The sequence below is a fragment of the Dendrobium catenatum genome, unplaced genomic scaffold, assembly GCF_001605985.2.
Source record: "Dendrobium catenatum unplaced genomic scaffold, ASM160598v2 original_scaffold_86555, whole genome shotgun sequence".
NCBI lineage: Eukaryota > Viridiplantae > Streptophyta > Magnoliopsida > Asparagales > Orchidaceae > Dendrobium > Dendrobium catenatum.
The window spans coordinates 190,505-196,613 of NW_021404996.1; positions in this window are offsets into that span (position 1 = coordinate 190,505).

Below are 6,109 nucleotides of genomic sequence, written 5' to 3' on the forward strand. Positions count from 1 at the left end.
ATATGGACTCGACCCGAACCCGAAGCGGGTCGGGTTGGAGTCCAGAAAAACCGACCCGTTTGCAAACCGGGTTGGGTTCGAGTTGACCCGAAAACCTGGGAATGATCCGAAAAAAGGCTGCACCCGTGTTGCCTACTATACCTCAGTTGCCACATCTTCCTGCTGCCCTGGCTGCCCACGTGACTACGTGGTGCTATCGTCTACATCGAATCGCATCGGGCTGAGGTCGAGTCTAACGTCTGCGCGTCGCCTGCCAAAGTCACGTCGCCGCCTGAACAAATCACGTCGCGCCTGAACAAATCACGTCGCCACCTGACACCTACCCGCGTTGCCTGCCAGCGCTGCTGCTGCGCCCGCCGGCGGCTTCTGCCGTGTCTTGCTGTTTGAAAAATGCTAGAGCACCGAATCGTGTGCGGGCGTGTGGAAATGCCGAAGCACCGAACCTGAAGCAGGTCGGGTCAGGTTGACCCAAAACCCGAACCGGGTCGGGGTCGAGTGACCCGAACCCGAAGCGGGTCTGGTTCGGGTCCGAAAAATCGACCCTTTGAAAAAAATCGACCCGACCCGTTTGTAAAAATCGACCCGAACCCGTTTGTAAAAATCGACCCGTTTGTAAAAATCGACCCGTTGTAAAAAATTGACACGTGATCTGAAAAAACAAAACAGTAAGAAAAATATCCGAAATGAAGTCTAAGACTTCATTTGAGACACCTTTCTTTCCGTTTTCGGAAGCAACTTTTTCATAAATTAGTAAGAAAGCAATCTCAAATAAAACCTAAATAAAAATTGACCAGCTATGTGATGTTCTATTTATATATAATTACTGCATTTTTTTTTTAATCACTTTTGAAAAAGCAGACACCATCGTCGCCAAGATAACTACCACGTCTACTTCTCAGGTAAATATTATTGCGTTAGTCAAACACTCCATAAGCATACATAGAAAACATCAGCCTCAGCACTTTGCTTTGAAAGGTTTGATAGCCATTACATGTTCTAGAAGACATTAATGCTGGCCTGGGAGCCATGCATGCCACCCACACGTGCCAGGAAAATTAAACTATTAAATTATTTTTAATATATTTTAATATTAATTTAAAATAAATATGATAATTTTAGATTTATAGTAATTAAATTATTATTAAAATATTTTGACATAATTATTTTCACCTATGTAACTCAAGATAAATCGAATATATTTTTTTTTAACACAAAATAAAATTATATTAATAAACCAAAAAAATTACAGCATAGACTCAAATAAAAAAGAAAATAAGACCAAATAAGAGGAGAGGTACAATCAAAACGCGAGGCTCAGAATCAAGTCAAGGCTTCCAGCGTCCGAGACGTCCAGCACGGGCCAATCCAGTAGTTGTAGAATGATACCCTCCCGAAAACCACACTACGGTTGCCACCAGCAAAAAAAACGATCGGGGACGCGAGCCCACCACATCATTGGTCCCAAATCCTCTCATAGCATATCGCAAACGAACAGTAAAGCCAAATGAAAACTCGAAGCCAAAACAGCGAAACAAACAACAAAAACGCCACGCAAATATCAACCTTTTTACGTCTACCTTCATCCAAATTCGCTCTATAGCAACAATTGGCAAGAGCGAACAAGGGAAAAATCAGAATCAGAAATCATCACAATCAGATTTGCTGCTCATTATCCGGACGAATCAATCAGACCAATCTTTGCTGTTTCCTAGTCTCCATAGCCCTGGGATATACCCACACAAAATAGCCAACTTAATTAGGAATACAACGACATTTTCAACAGGGAACTCAACTAGATTATAGTCAGAAGGAATAACATCCTCATAAGCCATATCCACCTTCAAAGACAAAAAAATAACCTCATCTCCACCCACCTCATTTTCTAAAACATTAATTTCTCCAGAATTTCACAATGCCCCAGTACAGGCGAAACCAACATTCACCTCAACAGAAGGAACGCACCGCTCTCCCAGAGCAGTAGGAGACGGAACCGACATCCAACCAGAACCCACACCACCAGTTTCATTCATAACATTCACATCCTACAGAAATAATCAAAATTTCCCTGTAGCAACCGGGAGCCAAAATACCATGGGGGGGGGGCATTCCTAAGGAACCTATGGTTCCGCCCCTGCCTGTTAGTAATTACAGTAAATCTGCATCTGAGCACCAAACATAAACGCATTCTACGTTCTCTCCACTATGAGCAGTGCAACGTCAATATTAACATCACATTGTTCAAATAGAAAAAAATGACGTTCGATTTTTCGTTCGGTTGGACGTTCGCAGCTACTGCAAAGCCAAAAAATACCGTTGGATTGGAGATAGCCTAACACTTTGATGAGAATATGGTGCACATAAAAATAGAAGTTTCGTGTATGTTAAGCAAAATCTTGCTCCAAATATTCTCCTCCAAATTATTTCCTATTTGATTTTGCTTACACGTGTGATGCTACGATGTGACAGTGTTCATTCAGCTTCGTAGGTGCTTTGTCGTGTCATGTGATTTTGATTTGCTCGCATGGCTTGGATGTAATTTTCTATTTTCTTTGGTTACTTGGAAAAAAAGAAGTTTGCAAAATTAGAATTATGAGAAAGAAAAAACTTAGGTTATCTCATGACATCTAAATGTTATTACTCATCATATTTTAATCATTAAAATCATTTTTTTTTGTTGAGTATTATTTTCTTTACATTTAAGTTTGATATATCATAAAAAAAAAATATGTTCGGGCGCGAATCTTGAGGTAAATTCTCATTAGAAATTTCAGAAATTAAATTTGGGAACATCAAAGCTCCGATTTTAGCATATTTATAATCAAACAAAATGTCTCGAAAAGACGAAATCAACGACACCAAGGCATTCCCCCCAAGGAAAGTCATCATTTGTAATTGCTGCAAATATTAGTTGATTCATTTAAACTGGTCAAGGTCCACATAAAAACTCTAGTGTCACATATGAATGTTACACCCCTATCTTTCATATGCTTGTGTGTTGCATCTTCGAAAAATTAGGACGTTAAAATTTACATTTCTCGACCGCCGCGAATATTCCAGGACTCCAAAAAGTTTGAAAATCATTTACGATTATTATATTTGATCCATCAATTCTTCTTAATTATCCGTGCATGCTTTTATTTGAAAAAACAACAATTATTTTATTTAGGCTTCATTTAAGATAGATTTTTTCCGCTAATTATGATCTATTTGGGACAACTATAACTTTTTGTAAAGATTGTCGTCAAATCATTAAAGGGAAAATAACTTTTTTTGAAAATTGTTGCAAAAAACTTCCTAACATAATTTTTTTAATATTTTTATGATATGATAATATAAAAATAGTAATAAAGTATATGTATAATATCTTTTTAATAGATTTAAAAATTATTAGATTTGTATTGAAATATTTTGATATAATTTTTTTAAGCTATAAGTCTATAATATCTAGAGAATTGAGATAATGATGATGATATTTTAAAAATTGTTGCAGAAAATAATTTCCTAGCACAAATATTTTTTAAAAATAATAAAAAATAGTGGCCAAATAAAAATTATTATTGTAATCTAAAAACAAAACAATAAAAAATCATCTCAAATTAAATTCTAACTATCAAAAAATCAAAATTTTTATAATAATTTTATAATCATCTTTATAAAAAAAATAAATCCATCTCAAACTAACCATTAATCTTATTAAATCGTACATATGCCCTAAGAAGACCCTTAGGGTTCATTTAGAATGGAGTGAAATTATTATAAAAATAATAATTTTTTTGAAAATTATAATAGAAATAATAAAGATTTTATTTTTAATAAATAGAACAAATACTTTGCTACATCTTGTCATAGAAATAGAAATTGGTGAAAATCAATGAGAACTAGAAAATAATAGACAAATAAAGCCACACACAATTTTATTCTTCAAATATATATTTTGCCATAAAAAAATCTTATCTTATGCAGTATTTATGACTATAAATGATTGAATTCTTGAAGTCTTCTATCCACACACTTCTCCCTGTTTTGTTCTTTCTTCTTTTTTATATAAAATTTGTGAAGTACTAAACTGAATTGTAAGGTAGCAATTTCATCCTGATCCTCTTAGAAATTTGCCTCTTTGACTCACACGCAAATGCAATTGATCATGTCAAAGAACCCTAAGAAGCTCTCATCATGAAATCCTGCTTTCCTCATAAGCCATAAACCTCGCCAACAAGTCGCCCTCGCAAAAGACATCTTTTCACAAGCCACCGATCCCATCGATGAGCCTATTGCTAGCTCCCAACATGAAAGCCTCTCATCACATGTTATCGATCCCGTCGATGATTTTCAACTAGCTCCTTTTGAAAAATTCTCTTCTCAAACATTTCTTTCGTCGTTAATATAAGCATTTTGACTAATTATCTTCTCACGCATGCAAATGGTGCCCAAGTAAGATTAAAGCTATCAGAATTGGGTCAAAGGTCAGATTCGAGTTGAACCCGAAACTAACACATCACTACTTGACTCAACCCATTTTTATAAACAGGTCAACTATTTCAACTCGAACCCGACCTGCATGAGTTTTCAGGTTGACCCGACCAAACCGTGGACACATTCTCATTCAAACAACATGACAGGGACGACAAGCCGACGGCATAACAACGCCAACAGCAGCATGACAACACTAACAGTAACAAAGCAATGCCAATAGTGGCAACAGCACGGGTCATTTTCAAGTTTCCAAGTCAATTTGAACTTGGCCCGACTTTTTAAACTGGTCATTTTCGAGTCAAATTTTTGGGTCGTATCAAATATTAACACCCCAAGCACATTCGAATCGTGAAATTTCATTTCACATGATACAATCCCCTTCTTGCACAACAAAGTCCTTCTAAATCCTAATATTCAATCAATGTTTAGTTATGTTTGAATTCAAATTAATTGGAATGAAATTCTCAAATTAAGGGCATATAAAGATCATATTATCTGAATAAACAAATGCATTTCTCCAATCACATATATATATATATATATACAATGGGGGGCATATAAAGATCCCTATAATTTTAACCTTTCGCTTCATGGAATATAAAAAGGATGACCAGCACTCTTTTTCTTTTCAGACTTTTTTTTTTTAGTTAAGTTTCTCCCATTTGGCTAAAATAAAGTGCGGTATACTTCCTTCTAGATTTTGTACTTGTTTGCTTTACAGCTCAAATAAATTTAGGCCTTTACTTCTCTATCTCACATTCTCTGTTTCCTGATAAAAAAGAATGGAATATATATTTTTTTTTTATGTATTTCTGTTTTAAATTGTCATTATATAATAACAAAAATGAGAAGGAATACAATTATGACAGGATCAAAGAGATGATAAACTTAGACTTTATTTGAGACGATTTTTTTATTATCTTAAGTAACTTTCTAATACAAAATTTAAATTTTCATATTAGAAAGAAGCTTTAAAGTATTGCAGGCAAATCGTGGCGGCCATTGAGGGATGATTCAAAGTTGGCAAGCAATTGAAGGTGGTCAAGATTGTCCTCTTAAATGGAAAGGTTGGATTGGTTAACTAAAAGTTGTTTGACGATTTTTAGCTTTCATGTTAGTTTTTCTTCTAAACAAAAAGGGTTGTACTAAAGGTCATAGGAACTCTATGAAGTTCAATAAAGGTCATTGGAACTCTATGAGGTTCAAATCTATATGAATGAAGATCATCGATGCGAACAAACACTATGGAGTGCTTGTTCATTGAAGGAGGAGAGGGGAGTTTAGTTGGTTTGAGTCACATATAATCCACTTGACAAGAAACAAGGTCTCCTAAGCTGTGTGAGTCACACACCTAATGTATATGGAGAAGATGGGAGGAGCAATCAAGATAGATGTGCAACTCTTGACAACAATCAATTGCCCACCAATATTTTTACAATGATGAAACCCAAGTCTCATGAATAAAATGTAACCATGTCGCTCAAATAGGGGTAGTCGGAATGAGATTGACATGAAGTGGATATAATTTCCTCAAAATCAATAAATAGCGATAAGAAATTAGGAAGAAAAACACATCAAAACTATTTTTATTGCAAGATATATGAAAGAAAACAGCAAGATACATTTGGATCCTCAA